The 15,439-nt window shown below is 38.9% G+C and overlaps 1 protein-coding gene across 3 annotated transcripts in view; it reads right to left on the reverse strand.

Annotated features, from left to right (window-relative positions):
- Positions 1–15,439, reverse strand: part of COL28A1 (collagen type XXVIII alpha 1 chain) — a 178,389-nt gene that overhangs the window by 127,569 nt on the left and 35,381 nt on the right. The gene's annotated exons all lie outside the window — the stretch shown is intronic.

Here is a 15,439-nt window from a genome sequence, read left to right on the forward strand (position 1 = left end):
AATCCTCAAAACAACTCCAACTGCAATTACTCCATTACATGGATGAGGAAACCGAGGCATGGGGAAGAAAAGTAACTTGCTTAAATCACAGAACAAATACAATATAGGACTGGGTTTGAACCCCAGCCATCTAGACTGAGTGCCTTTGCTCTAACCACCATAGAAAACTGCCTTTCGGGAATTTTTAATGCTTCTCTTAAGGCATTTCAAAAGTCATTTGATTGCAGACTAAATTCATATCCTTATTACAGGATGAAAAACACGAATGTCAGATAATCACAGTCTATCCATAGTTGAAGATCCATCATATAAAGACAAAGAATCTTTGAAATAAAATATAAGCCAAGAAAAAATACACTTTTACAAGCCAACTCACATGCCTTTTCAGACACATGAAGTCTACCTGGATCAGTGCTGTCACTGAATTAGCGGCCAAGGTAATATAAATGGTAACTGGCAATACTGTGACACACAGCATAGCTCTACGTATAAATCAGGTCTTACCCAACACCTGGTTTGGAACCACCATTATTTCAAATCTCCAATTATAATCTTTTTTGAATACTACCTACTTGGTAAAAGAAAGGACCATAGTCCACATACTCTACCTATTATGCCTCCCAAAGAAGAAAAATTCCACAGTAACAGAGAATTGGTGACAAAACTATAGTATTGTACTGAATTTCAGTAACTTAACTCATTTTCTTGATTGCTATTAGGTTATACAACATAAAATTGATATTTTTCAACTGTGCTTGACCTATAAAGATGATTCATATGGTTCAATCTAATAGGAAAGTCATACTATTTTATATGTAATAAAATCTAAACAGTTGTGTGCCATTTTCCCTAAAAGGAAGGACCACTTAACAGTCCACCAGAAGAGCTTCTAAGAATCTGAGCTTTGGTGGACATTCTGGACTCCTCCAGCACAAATGAGTTGCTAGAAAATATTAGGGTGAACCTTCTCCATAAAAATGAAAACAAGGACATCAATTTGTGAAAGAGGTGGGTTCATATGATAGTGTGATGTTTCTTAAACATTTACCCTTGAAAACTAGGGACAGAGGAAATGCAGAGAGTTATTATTTAAAGGGTACAAGGTTTATGTTCGGATAATGAAAAAATTTTGGGTATAGACAGTGGTGACAGTTACACAACATTGTGACTGTATTTAATACCACAGAATTGTACACTTACAAGTGGTTAAAGTGATAAATGTTATGTATATTTTACCATAGTTTAAAAAAAGCCTTACCCTTGGAATAAACTTAACTTTCCCTGTTGCAGTGTTGCTATTGTAACTTACTTGAATTAATTAAGAACTTTGATTTTTTTTTTTTTTAATCTTTCTGAAGACATTGCAGTAACTGATTTTGTTTCACATTCGTGCCCAGCTTGACTGGGCACATGGGTTAGACTCAGCGCCTTTGTGGGAAATGTTGGCAGCATTTTGGGTTCCTTAATCCATCAGAGTTTCCCCTGGGCAGTACCTACACATACACACACACACACACGATATATGCATCTGTTGAAAGCCACGTGCATCAGAGATTTGGAAATGAAATAATCTGCATTGAAGCCATTGGATGAAATCCCACATGTTCTGGCAGCCACTTCAAGTTGTCACTATCAGTTGTCTCATGTCAAATTAGTTAATGGGCTCATTTAGAGTCTGTTGGGCAGATGTGCGTGTAGGTCAAAGTCCTTTCCACAACAAGAATCTCTGGATTACTAATGATTTTTTCCCTTTAATTAGGCCCAGGACAGAAATACCATTTAGACTTTGACATCTCTGAAAAAAAAAAAATTCACATAGTTTGGCAGCTTGACTCTGATTCTTCATTAAACAGATATTTATAATTAAAATTGTAAAGGCATTCTTCCCTTTACACTGCTTTACACTGAGCAGTCACAACCTTGTTCAAAGTTGTTAGCCTGCCCACAGAACCACAGGCCCATTATTGGTTTTGAACAACTGGAAAAGCTGGCTTGTTTGAGTACCCTGAACTGAAAATACTTTACATGAGGCTAAAAAAATAATTATTCTGTTAAAAGAACTGTGAACTTCAAAAAGTTTCCTGTTTGATTATTCTGTACTAGGAATCATTGATGTCTACATATGTTTCACCTGATTTACTTCCCATTAAGTTATAAGGACTTATATCCTGTTACAAATCATGATTTTTTAGTGGTGGGAAGCAACATATGGTGTTAGGAAATGGATAGATTTCTGAGTTGTAAAAGAGCTAAAATAAAACTACATAAGCTTGTTAGAAGAGAAAAGGTAAAATTCTTCATAGTTGCTCATATTTGTTGTATTGAACTACTTCCAAACCACAACTGAAATATTAGTTATGTTCAGTGGGCTGACCTACTAAAGCTACTAAAGTAACTTTGTGTCAAATCAAGTATTTAAATAATGACCAAAACAAAATGTATTTTTAAAAGAACTAGATCTTCATTAGTGATATTTTTGTTCTAGTGAAAAACAGGGAGTGACATTATAGGAAACATGAGCCTGTAAATTATATATATGAAGCTGTAAAAAAAATTTAAGTGCCAAGTCTTCATCCTCTTCTAGAAGAAAGTAAATTGTAAATAACACATTAGATTTTTTAATGTGCAAGATGCTTTTGGTGGATTGTGTCAACACTGTCCTGATTCTCTTTATTATCCAAGTACCTTTGAAGAATGCTTGAAATTCCTGGCTTTTGCGTCCTCCTCTCCGATTCCTTCCACAATCCATTGTCACCTCCCTAATCTCTCTGAGATTGAAATTGCTCTTTCGAAGGTTTCCAAAAAACTCATAATTGACAAATTCAGTGCCTCCTCAGGCTCCTACATTTTGACCTGTCTTCAGTCTCATATTGTTAACAACTCATTCCACTTAACCTTTCCCTCATTAATTCATTCATTCAACAAATACTTATTTGTTGCTTATCTTAAATGTGTGTGAGTGTGTCTATCATTTTTTTCCTCTCTCAGATGGAATAACAGTGCTCTGACCTGTTGTCACTCAATCTTCTGCTTTTGATTTTTTTTAAAACAGTGATAGACCTGCACATATTTATCTGATGCTCCTGCCAATGTTCATATCTGAAAGAAAGCTAGCAATGTTTAATGGTATAATGTATGGAAGCTAAAAGGAAACTTGATTAGCACACTGCCAGCTACCAAAAATATCCTCATATGCATTCCTAGTACTATGTCAAAGGTTGATAGTCAGCCCTATTTTTAAAACTGACCTCTTTTCATAGAGCATTTTGAATACAATGAGATGTTGTACAGGGATGTTTACTAGGTTTGCAGTTTTATTTTCAGGGTCTGAACATTCAGTTCTTATTTGTTTAACTATCTCATAATAATACCAGCTACTTGAAAAATGTCTATGTGCTTGGTAACCTCAAAAAGTGGGATGGAAGTTTGACAGAACTGGAGAAGAGGAGGGAGGTGTCTGAAAATCATGGTTTGGTGCAGAACTTTTGAGTAGTCTAATTTGCCCTCACTCCTCTTGAAACATAGATTCTGTTTACTCATTAACACTAGGTCCTGTGTTCATTTTGAATGGATGGATGGATGGGTGGATGGGTGTTAGATTCACTGGAGATTATATACCCTGACCACTCCCATTTATTAAAGTGGACCAAATGGTGCTATTTCTCTATGGATTTTCTTAACATCTTCAAAGCTAAACTGAACACAAGTAAAACCAAGTCCTTTATATTCATACATTAAAAAAAGAACTTTGAGTTTCTTACACTTGAGTGCAATACAAGAAGAAAACATCAAGGGGAAAACAAAAAACCCTGCAGGAAATACATGAACATCCCAGAGTAGAACATAGAAGAGATTAGAAGGGAGGCAACTGATCTATTAAGATAAATCAGTATATAATATAATACATAGAATGTTCTAATAGTTTGAGGATTAATATGTGGTGATTTGTCTTGGAAAAATACATCAGGGATATTTTCTAGTGCTCTCTAGCCCCAAAGCTCGAGTGCTAGCATACTTCAAGTGTCATAAGCTCTTTCCTGCTGACACCACAATGAGCAGTCCCTCCTCCCAGGAGCACAGTGAGGATCTTGGAGAGAGCAGATTTACATGAAATATGAAAAGGAAATACCCTTCAGAAATAACCTCAGAAAGACATCATAAATGGCAAAAATTACCTAATGTGGGCTTGGTACCCCCAGCATTCTACTGTGTTTATTTGTTCAGAACTAATTTTGGTAACTTGTTCTCTGTGGTTGGAAAGCCTGCCAATCTTGAGCCAATTTTTTCCAGTTATTAAAGGGCCCATTCTATGGCCAGAGTGATAGCAACTTGAACCACCACAACCCTTGCAAGTTAGCGTAGGGTTCTTGACCACTCCATTTTTACTCAGAATACAGTGCCCTCTCCAAAGGTACATTATCAGTCTGGTCCTAGGAATGAGCCTTCTTGGGCACTTGTGTGATTTTAATTCTAATTGATTTAGAAACTGACAGGATGTTCTGATGAATGCCACTGCATGACCCTCATGTGTGGGAGAGACTGAAGTGGCCTCAGAGCCAAGGCTTCATTCTGAGAAACATCTATGTTTTGTTTCCAAGGCAATAAGGTCATTCAGGGCAGAACAGGAACGACTTTACATGTGAAATGTTAATGACAGAAACAATCTGAGAGACAGACCAGAATAATCACATTTTTTCTTGATTTATCACATGCTATTTTTCCTTCTTTTCATTGATCACCTTTTCTGCAAATGCTTTGATAAAGAAAACCCAACCACTAGAGCAATAGAACAGGACAGTTGTTCAAAAGAGAGACCTTCATAAATTCAAAGACATAGGCAGGCCCCTTTTAGAAACTCTCATGGAAATTTTGCAGATGTTACAAGTTTAAAGGTTTCTACTTTAAGGTCTCATAAGAGACAAATATTTGAAAATGCACATTACTGGTTTCCTTTCCCCATGCAATTCCCTTCCTTCTTTTCCTACATTTTCAGATGAACATCATAAGTAGAAATGCACCTCTCAACAGACTGCTGTTTTCAGCCAGAGTATCCTAAAAGGGGAGATAGATGCAACTTCATTCTCTCCAAAGGAAATTAATTTATCTTAAGTCAATATCTGGGAAATTCAGCAATTTTCCTAAAGATATAAATATAATATGGTGGTAAGAGTAGACCGGCCGGATTTGAATCTTGGCTTTCTCCCTTACTAGCTGTGTAGACTGGGACCCATTCCTTTAACTCTCTGTGCCTTAGTAACATAATCTGTACCAGTGGGCAAAACTGGATCATGCCTCAAAAAGTAGTATTATGCTAAATATTTAGAACTATATGTGTACATAGTGAATATATAATAAGTAAGTGTTATCCATTATTGTAGAAGTTTCAAAATAATCCTCCTGTGCCCATTAGAAAATACAGAATTAGTGGATTTTACAGACTTTTTGCACAAATTGCAATATCATTTTCTTAAAAACATTTTGTAATAAAATAGTAATGGATGAAAAGGAATGTCCTTATAAAATGCAACGTGATTTCCAGATTGACGAAAATAAGTCATTCATTAAGTCTTTAAGATTTAGAAGTACATTCTAGGACACAAGATGAAATGACTCCCTGAAACCTGACTTTAGACAATACACTAGTAAATATATAAAATAAAATAAAAAATTAATCATCAATGTGACATGCACCTCTTGTTGACAGTTACAAAGAGAAGTAGAAATTGGTAATAGTCTCAAAGTAAGATTCAAGTGACCACTAAATTTGTACCTTGAAGCAGAAACATAACTAAAATAAAAAATGGAAGCTCACTCCCTCCCAATAATCAATCCCAAATATCCTCTAGAAATTGACATCTTTTCAACTGGCAATGAACTTAGTGTGTTCCCCTGGCAGTGAATTTTGTGCTTAAAACCTAAGTGGTAGTTTTGTTGTTATGTATCTTTTACCACAATTAAAAAAAATTTTTTTTTTGGAAGAAAGGACCTTGGAAAATGGATGAAGTCTTCAAATATTTGTGGGAAATGACTCCCTGTATTACAGTGTTGTGAAAGTCAAGCATGAAGTGTTATTATGTCAGAAATTTACAACCTCCCTAAAACACTTGACTCATTATTTATTCTAAGAATTAATGCAGTATTAAAATTAAAAGCTAAATTTTGTTGAAATAACTTCATTTAAAAAGAAAAACCTAGAGGAGGGGCGGAAGATGGCGGCGTGAGTAGAGCAGCAGAAATCTCCTCCCAAAACCACATATATCTATGAAAATATAACAGACAACCCTTCCTAGAATAAAGACCAGAGGACACAGGACAATATCCAGACCACATCCGCACCTGAGAGAACCCAGCGCCTCGCGAAGTGGGTAAGATACAAGCCCCGGCCCCGCGGGAGCCGAGCGCCCCTCCCCCCAGCTCCCGGTGGGAGAAGAGCAGGCAGAGCGGGAGGGAGACGGAGCCCAGGACTGCCGAACACCCAGCCCCAGCCATCCGGGCCAGAGTGCAGGGCGCTCGATACTAGGAAAACAGGGCAGCAAGAACAGTGAGCGGGCACTGGAGGCTGGGCGCCAGAGGATATAAGAAAAGCGCGCGACCATTTTTTTTTTGCTTTTTTGCTGTTTTGTTTTGGCGAGCGCTTTTTGGAAGTCTTAAAGGGATAGGGCCCCCAATACTAGGGAAACAGGGCAGAAAGACCGGTGAGCAGAGGCCTGAGGCTGGCACCGGAGAATAAAGAAAAACGAACAACCACCTTTTTTTTTTTTTTTTAATTAAAAACTTTTTTTTTTTTAATTTAAAAATTTTTTTTTTTTTTTTTTTTGGTGGTCGTTGTTTTGTTTTGGCGGGTGCTTTTTGGAAGTCTTAAAGGGTCAGGGTGGGTCACTTAATCCAGAGGTAGGGAATCCGGGATCTCTGGGCACCCTAACCCCTGGGCTGCAGGGAGCAGGGAGGCCCCTTACGGAGATAAATAGCCTCCCAGCAGCTCCTGCTCCAACGCGACTCCACCATTTTGGAGTAGCTGCCCGAGCCAGGCCACACCCACAGCAACAGCGGAGATTAACTCCACAGCAGCCGGGCAGGAAGCAGAAACCCTGTCTGCGTGCAGCTGCACAGCACAAGCCACTAGAGGCCGCTGTTCTCCCAGGAGAGGAGGGCCACAAACCAACAAGAAGGGAAGTTCTTCCAGCCGTCACTCGTCCCAGTTCTGCAGACTATTCCTATCACCATGAAAAGGCAAAGCTACAGGCAGACAAAGATAACAGAGACAACACCAGAGAAGGAGACAGACCTAACCAGTCTTCCTGACAAAGAATTCAAAATAAGAATCATAAACATGCTGACAGAGATGCAGAGAAATACACAAGAGAAATGGGATGAAGTCCGGAAAGAGATCACAGATGCCAGAAAGGAGATCGCAGAAATGAAACAAACTCTGGAAGGGTTTATAAGCAGAATGGATAGAATGCAAGAGGCCATTGATGGAATTGAAATCAGAGAACAGGAACGCATAGAAGCTGACATAGAGAGAGACAAAAGGATCTCCAGGAATGAAACAATATTAAGAGAACTGTGTGACCAATCCAAAAGGAACAATATCTGTATTTTAGGGGTCCCAGAAGAAGAAGAGAGAGGAAAAGAGATGGAAAGTATCTTAGAAGAAATAATTGCTGAAAACTTCCCCACACTGGGGGAGGAAGTAATCGAAAAGACCACGGAAATACACAGAACCCCCAACAGAAAGGATCCAAGAAGGGCAACACCAAGACACATAATAATTAAAATGGCAAAGATCAAGGACAAGGAAAGAGTGTTAAAGGCAGCTAGAGAGAAAAAGGTCACCTATAAAGGGAAACCCATCAGGCTAATGTCAGATTTCTCAACAGAAACCCTACAGGCCAGAAGAGAATGGCATGATATATTTAATACAATGAAACAGAAGGGCCTTGAACCAAGGATACTGTATCCAGCACGACTATCATTCAAATATGACGGTGGGATTAAACAATTCCCAGACAAACAAAAGCTGAGGGAATTTGCTTTCCACAAACCACCTCTACAGAACATCTTACAGGGACTGCTCTAGATGGGAGCACTCCTAGAAAGAGCACAGCACAAAACACCCAACAAATGAAGAATCGAGGAGGAGGAACAAGAAGGGAGAGAAGAAAAGAATCTCCAGACAGTGTATATAACAGCTCAATAAGCGACCTAAGTTAGGCAGTAAGATACTAAAGAGGCTAACCTTGAACCTTTGGTAACCACGAATTTAAAGCCTGCAATGACAATAAGTACATATCTTTCAATAGTCACCCTAAATGTAAATGGCTTGAATGCACCAATCAAAAGACACAGAGTAACAGAATGGATAAAAAAGCAAGACCCATCTATATGCTGCTTACAAGAAACTCACCTCAAACCCAAAGACATGTACAGACTAAAAGTCAAGGGATGGAAAAACATATTTCAAGCAAACAACAGTGAGAAGAAAGCAGGGGTTGCAGTACTAATATCAGACAAAATAGACTTCAAAACAAAGAAAGTAACAAGAGATAAAGAAGGACACTACATAATGATAAAGGGCTCAGTCAAACAAGAGGATATAACCATTCTAAATATATATGCACCCAACACAGGAGCACCAGCATATGTGAAACAAATACTAACAGAACTAAAGGGGGATATAGACTGCAATGCATTCATTCTAGGAGACTTCAACACACCACTCACCCCAAAGGATAGATCCACTGGGCAGAAAATAAGTAAGGACACGGAAGCACTGAACAACACAGTAGAGCAGATGGACCTAATAGACATCTATAGAACTCTACATCCAAAAGCAGCGGGATATACATTCTTCTCAAGTGCACATGGAACATTCTCCAGAATAGACCACATACTATGCCACAAAAAGAGCCTCAGAAAATTCCAAAACATTGAAATCCTACCAACCAACTTTTCAGACCACAAAGGCAGAAAACTAGAAATAAACTGTACAAAGAAAGCAAAGAGGCTCACAAACACATGGAGGCTTAACAACACGCTCCTAAATAATCAATGGATCAATGACCAAATCAAAATGGAGATCCAGCAATATATGGAAACAAATGACAACAACAACACTAAGCCCCAACTTCTGTGGGACACAGCAAAAGCAGTCTTAAGAGGAAAGTATATAGCAATCCAAGCATATTTAAAAAAGGAAGAACAATCCCAAATGAATGGTCTAATGTCACAATTATCGAAATTGGAAAAAGAAGAACAGATGAGGCCTAAGGTCAGCAGAAGGAGGGACATAATAAAGATCAGAGAAGAAATAAATAAAATTGAGAGGAATAAAACAATAGCAAAAATCAATGAAACCAAGAGCTGGTTCTTCGAGAAAATAAAGAAAATAGATAAGCCTCTAGCCAGACTTATTAAGAAGAAAAGAGAGTCAACACAAATCAACAGTATCAGAAACGAGAAAGGAAATATCACGACAGACCCCACGGAAATGCAAAGAATTATTGGAGAATACTATGAAAACCTATATGCTAACAAGCTGGGAAACCTAGGAGAAATGAACAACTTCCTAGAAAAATATAACCTTCCAAGACTGACCCAGGAAGAAACAGAAAATCTAAACAGACCAATTACCAGCAACGAAATTGAAGCAGTAATCAAAAAACTACCAAAGAACAAAACCCCCGGGCCAGATGGATTTACCTCGGAATTTTATCAGACATACAGGGAAGACATAATACCCATTCTCCTTAAAGTTTTCCAAAAAATAGAGGGGGAGGGGATACTCCCAAACTCATTCTATGAAGCTAACATCACCCTAATACCAAAACCAGGCAAAGACCCCACCAAAAAAGAAAACTACAGACCAATATCCCTGATGAACGTAGATGCAAAAATACTCAACAAAATATTAGCAAACCGAATTCAAAAATACATCAAAAGGATCATACACCATGACCAAGTGGGATTCATCCCAGGGATGCAAGGATGGTACAACATTCGAAAGTCCATCAACATCATCCACCACATCAACAAAAAGAAAGACAAAAACCACATGATCATCTCCATAGATGCTGAAAAAGCATTTGACAAAGTTCAACATCCATTCATGACAAAAACTCTCAGCAAAATGGGAATAGAGGGCAAGTACCTCAACATAATAAAGGCCATCTATGATAAACCCACAGCCAACATTATATTGAACAGCGAGAAGCTGAAAGCATTTCCGCTGAGATCGGGAACTAGACAGGGATGCCCACTCTCTCCACTGTTATTTAACATAGTACTGGAGGTCCTAGCCACGGCAATCAGACAAAATAAAGAAATACAAGGAATCCAGATTGGTAAAGAAGAAGTTAAACTGTCACTATTTGCAGATGACATGATACTGTACATAAAAAACCCTAAAGACTCCACCCCAAAACTACTAGAACTGATATCGGAATACAGCAAAGTTGCAGGATACAAAATCAACACACAGAAATCTGTGGCTTTCCTATATACTAACAATGAACCAACAGAAAGAGAAATCAGGAAAACAACTCCATTCACAATTGCATCAAAAAGAATAAAATACCTAGGAATAAACCTAACCAAAGTAGTGAAAGACTTATACTCTGAAAACTACAAGTCACTCTTAAGAGAAATTAAAGGGGACACTAACAGATGGAAACTCATCCCATGCTCGTGGCTAGGAAGAATTAATATCGTTAAAATGGCCATCCTGCCCAAAGCAATATACAGATTTGATGCAATCCCTATGAAACTACCAGCAACATTCTTCAATGAACTGGAACAAATAATTTAAAAATTCATATGGAAACACCAAAGACCCCGAATAGCCAAAGCAATCCTGAGAAAGAAGAATAAAGTAGGGGGGATCTCACTCCCCAACTTCAAGCTCTACTATAAAGCCATAGTAATCAAGACAATTTGGTACTGGCACAAGAGCAGAGCCACAGACCAATGGAACAGACTAGAGAATCCAGACATAAACCCAGACATATATGGTCAATTAATATTTGATAAAGGAGCCATGGACATACAATGGCGAAATGACAGTCTCTTCAACAGATGGTGCTGGCAAAACTGGACAGCTACATGTAGGAGAATGAAACTGGACCATTGTCTAACCCCATATACAAAAGTAAACTCAAAATGGATCAAAGACCTGAAGGTAAGCCATGAAACCATTAAACTCTTGGAAGAAAACATAGGCACAAACCTCTTAGACATAAACATGAGTGACCTCTTCTTGAACATATCTCCCCGGGCAAGGAAAACAACAGCAAAAAAGAGTAAGTGGGACTATATTAAGCTGAAAAGCTTCTGTACAGCAAAAGACACCATCAATAGAACAAGAAGGATCCCTACAGTATGGGAGAATATATTTGAAAATGACACATCCGATAAAGGCTTGACATCCAGAATATATTAAGAGCTCACACGCCTCAACAAACAAAAAACAAATAACCCAATTAAAAAATGGGCAGAGGAACTGAACAGACAGTTCTCCAGAAAAGAAATACAGATAGCCAACAGACACATGAAAAGATGCTCCACATCGCTAATTATCAGAGAAATGCAAATTAAAACTACAATGAGGTATCACCTCACACCAGTAAGGATGGCTGCCATCCAAAAGACAAACAACAACAAATGTTGGCGAGGCTGTGGAGAAAGGGGAACCCTCCTACACTGCTGGTGGGAATGTAAGTTAGTTCAACCATTGTGGAAAGCAGTATGGAGGTACATCAAAATGCTCAAAACAGACTTACCATTTGACCCAGGAATTCCACTCCTAGGAATTTACCCTAAGAACGCAGCAATCAAGTTTGAGAAAGACAGATGCACCCCTATGTTTATTGCAGCACTATTTACAATAGCCAAGAATTGGAAGCAACCTAAATGTCCATCAATAGATGAATGGATAAAGAAGATGTGGTACATATACACAATGGAATACTACTCAGCCATAAGAAGAGGGCAAATCCTACCATTTGCAGCAACATGGATGGAGCAAGAGGGTATTATGCTCAGTGAAACAAGCCAAGCGGAGAAAGAGAAATACCAAATGATTTCACTCATCTGTGGAATATAAGAACAAAGGAAAAACTGAAGGAACAAAACAGCAGCAGAATCACAGAACTCAAGAATGGACTAACAGGTACCAAAGGGAAAGGGACTGGGGAGGATGGGTGGGTAGGGAGGGATAAGGGGGGGAGAAGTAGGGGTGTACTAAGATTAACATGCATGGGGGGGTAGGAGAAAAGGGAGGGCTATACAACACAGAGAAGGCAAGTAGTGATTCTACAACATTTTGCTATGCTGATGGACAGTGACTGTAAAGGGGTTTATAGGGGAGACCTGGTGTAGGGGAAAGCCTAGTAAACATAATATTCGTCATGTAAGTGTAGATTAGTGATACCAAAAACAAAGCAAAAAAAAAAAGGGCAGTTCCTGTGTGGTAACCTCCAACGAGTTCTACACAAGGGTATAAAGGGCATATAAAAGTGTCGGCAAAGGGTCTGTTTGTGTTTATACAGAGGATCAAAGCCTAATTGGGCTACTCCGAAAATGAACTAAGATACGATATGAAAAAGAACTTCCAACATCTGCACTCTCTGGAAGACTCATGCCAGAAGATGATCATCAAAAAACCCCAACAAAGATCCACGCACTGCTACAGCTGTAGATGCACTCATCCCACCAGTTCCTGGACTTGCCATGGGAATGAGGAAGGAGATATCTAAGCTGACCTTTGCATACAGTAAAACAACAAATTTGACTGGATCTATACTGTTGGAACTCAACCAAGAATTAGGAGAAGTGCAAATTGTAGCACTCCAAAGTCTTACAACTACAGACTATTTACTGTTAAAAGAACATATGGCATGTGAACAGTCCCCAGGAATGGGTTGTTTTAATTTGTCTGATTTCTCTCAGACTGTTCAAGTTCAGTTGGACAATATCCACCATGTCATAGATAAGTTTTCACAAATGCCTAAGGTGCCTAACTGGTTTTCTTGGTTTCACTGGAGATGGCTGGTAATTACAGATATGCTTTGGTTATGTAACTATACTCCTATTATGTTAATGTGTGTGCGCAATTTAAGTAGTAGCTTAAAACCTATACATGCTGAAGTTACTCTACAAGAAGATATGTCAAAGAAATAATCAATCTTCCCATGTTCTCTTCCGCCTGCTACTTCTATAGCTTTTCTTCTTCCTTCCTAATTACAACCCTTAAATAGAATTCGTGCCTCATATCAAATTTACCGAGTATCATAATTCTTCCAAGTGGTAAAGATACCTCAAGACAAATGCTGGGCATAGAAGCCACAGGGCATAAATATGAAAAGAAGTAAAAAGCTAACCTTTTCAAACAATAAGGCTTCCCTCTCACTTACCAACTTCACATTTCCCTGTATGGCCCCGGAAGATGACTGGTTAGCCAGAGACGGGTAAGATTCCTCAAGGGAGGAACAACCTAAGACAGGCACAGTTGCAGGGGGGCCATCAGGTGAGAAATTGGGGATCAACAGAGGTGAGGCTTAGAACCTCACCCCCCCGTTCTGAGAGAAATCTTCTGCGTACGTGGATGTTTTATTGCCCTTGTCTAGCTTGGATTAACACATAGTCTACAGGCACACACCTGATCATCTACATTTGCTCTCTTACAACACTAAACTATGTTTTCTACCTTTATTTTGTATCTACCTACCACTTCAGCATTTTATTAAAAATAATAATAATAAAGAGAGAAATGTGGTATCCACATATAAATCAAGTATAAAAACCAAATGAGTATTCATATTTGAACTGACTGTTTATAGTTCATAATGCATGAGCAAAACCGAAAGTTTCTGTGATGACTGCCCTTGTACTGTTCACTATGTAACTTATTCATTATGTAAGAATTTGTTCTCCATGTAAGAACTTGTTTGTTATGCCTCAGAAGATTGGAGACTGACTTTCGTCACCCCATTAGGCTTGGGGTGGATTAATGATTGTGCATTGAGCATTGACTCCCCTATACAGAATTTTATTGTCGTTAACAACCATTTGATCAATAAATATGAGAGATGCCCTCACAAAAAAAAAAAAAAAAAAAAAAGGACAGACTTCCAATGGTAAAATAAATAAGTAACCGGGATGTAATGTATATAGTCAAGATATTGTAACAGCTTGGTACGGTGATAGCTGGAACCTAGAATTATGTATATAAATGTTTTACCACTGTGTTGTACACTTGAAACTAATGTAATGTAATACTGTGCGTCAACTACCCTTCAATAAAAAATAATTATTTAAAAAAAAAAAAAAAAAAGAAAAGAAAAACCTAAGTAGTAATTGTACAAGACATAAAGAGAAGTGATTCAAACAATAGCCCCATTTTATGGACTGCCACCAACAGTCTCCCCAAACGCTGCACGCCCTGCTCGCGGCCGGCCCGTCCTCGGGAGCCCTCCCGGAGAGGGTGCCTCCGCCTCCGACAAGCCATTTGACATCCAGACTTCATTTCTCATCTTCCAAAACGAAAACTTAGGCTGGTATTGTTAGGAACGTTAGGTAGAAAGATACACAAGAGCAGCCGTTAAAAGGAAAACTAAGGCTCAAAGAAGAACCACCCAGATAAGGTTCAAGGAAAAAGGCCCCCAAACGCTGCCTGGCTCCAGGGTCCCTGTGGAGACCACAGGGGCTTGCAGGGGAGTAACTTCCTCCCCAACCGGATCCCAGCGGGCGCACAATCAAACGGAACTAAGAACTGCCCAAATCCCCCCTCAGTGTGGGGAAAGGGCATGCTCACTGAGAGGGAGGGCTGTCTAGGAGGACCTGTAAATCAAATAACCCTTCCTTGCCGGTCAAAGAGACGCCTCCTAACCAGAATGCAATATATAAGCTTCCCGCCTAACAGATTCAGGCCTTTGTCTACCTTCACTCTGGCCCGCTCCTCTCTTGGGGTGTTTTCACATAAAACTTTCCCTCTGCTTCACTATTGTGCCTCTACCTTTCAATTCTTTGTTGCAGCAGGAACAAGGACTGAGGAAAAACTTAACCTGTAGCAGTATGATCTCTAATATCCCTTGTGGCTCAAACATTCCATAGTCCTCTCACTGTGGCAAAAACTCCAGCCCTGATCCCTGATCCTAAGCCTCTTGAACAAACGTGGAGAAAATTATCATCTTAGGTAACCAAAGAATCCTAGAAATAAGCGTGGACTGACAAAATATTTTTTTTTCTTGCTGCAGGATTTTACCTCCAGCCAAAGTAATTTTATAAAAAGTTCAACTCAGTATTCAAAAGAGACATTTCTTTATCCCATAGAGAATTAATCATAGGCAAAAAGGCAGTTTCCCCAGAGAAAGCTTAAGCACACTCCCACTGAGAGGCCCATTCTATTTTAATTTTCCAATTAAAAGAGGCCTGGGAAAACACA

Source organism: Manis pentadactyla, chromosome 7 (genome assembly GCF_030020395.1).
Source record: "Manis pentadactyla isolate mManPen7 chromosome 7, mManPen7.hap1, whole genome shotgun sequence".
Taxonomy (NCBI): Eukaryota; Metazoa; Chordata; class Mammalia; order Pholidota; family Manidae; genus Manis; species Manis pentadactyla.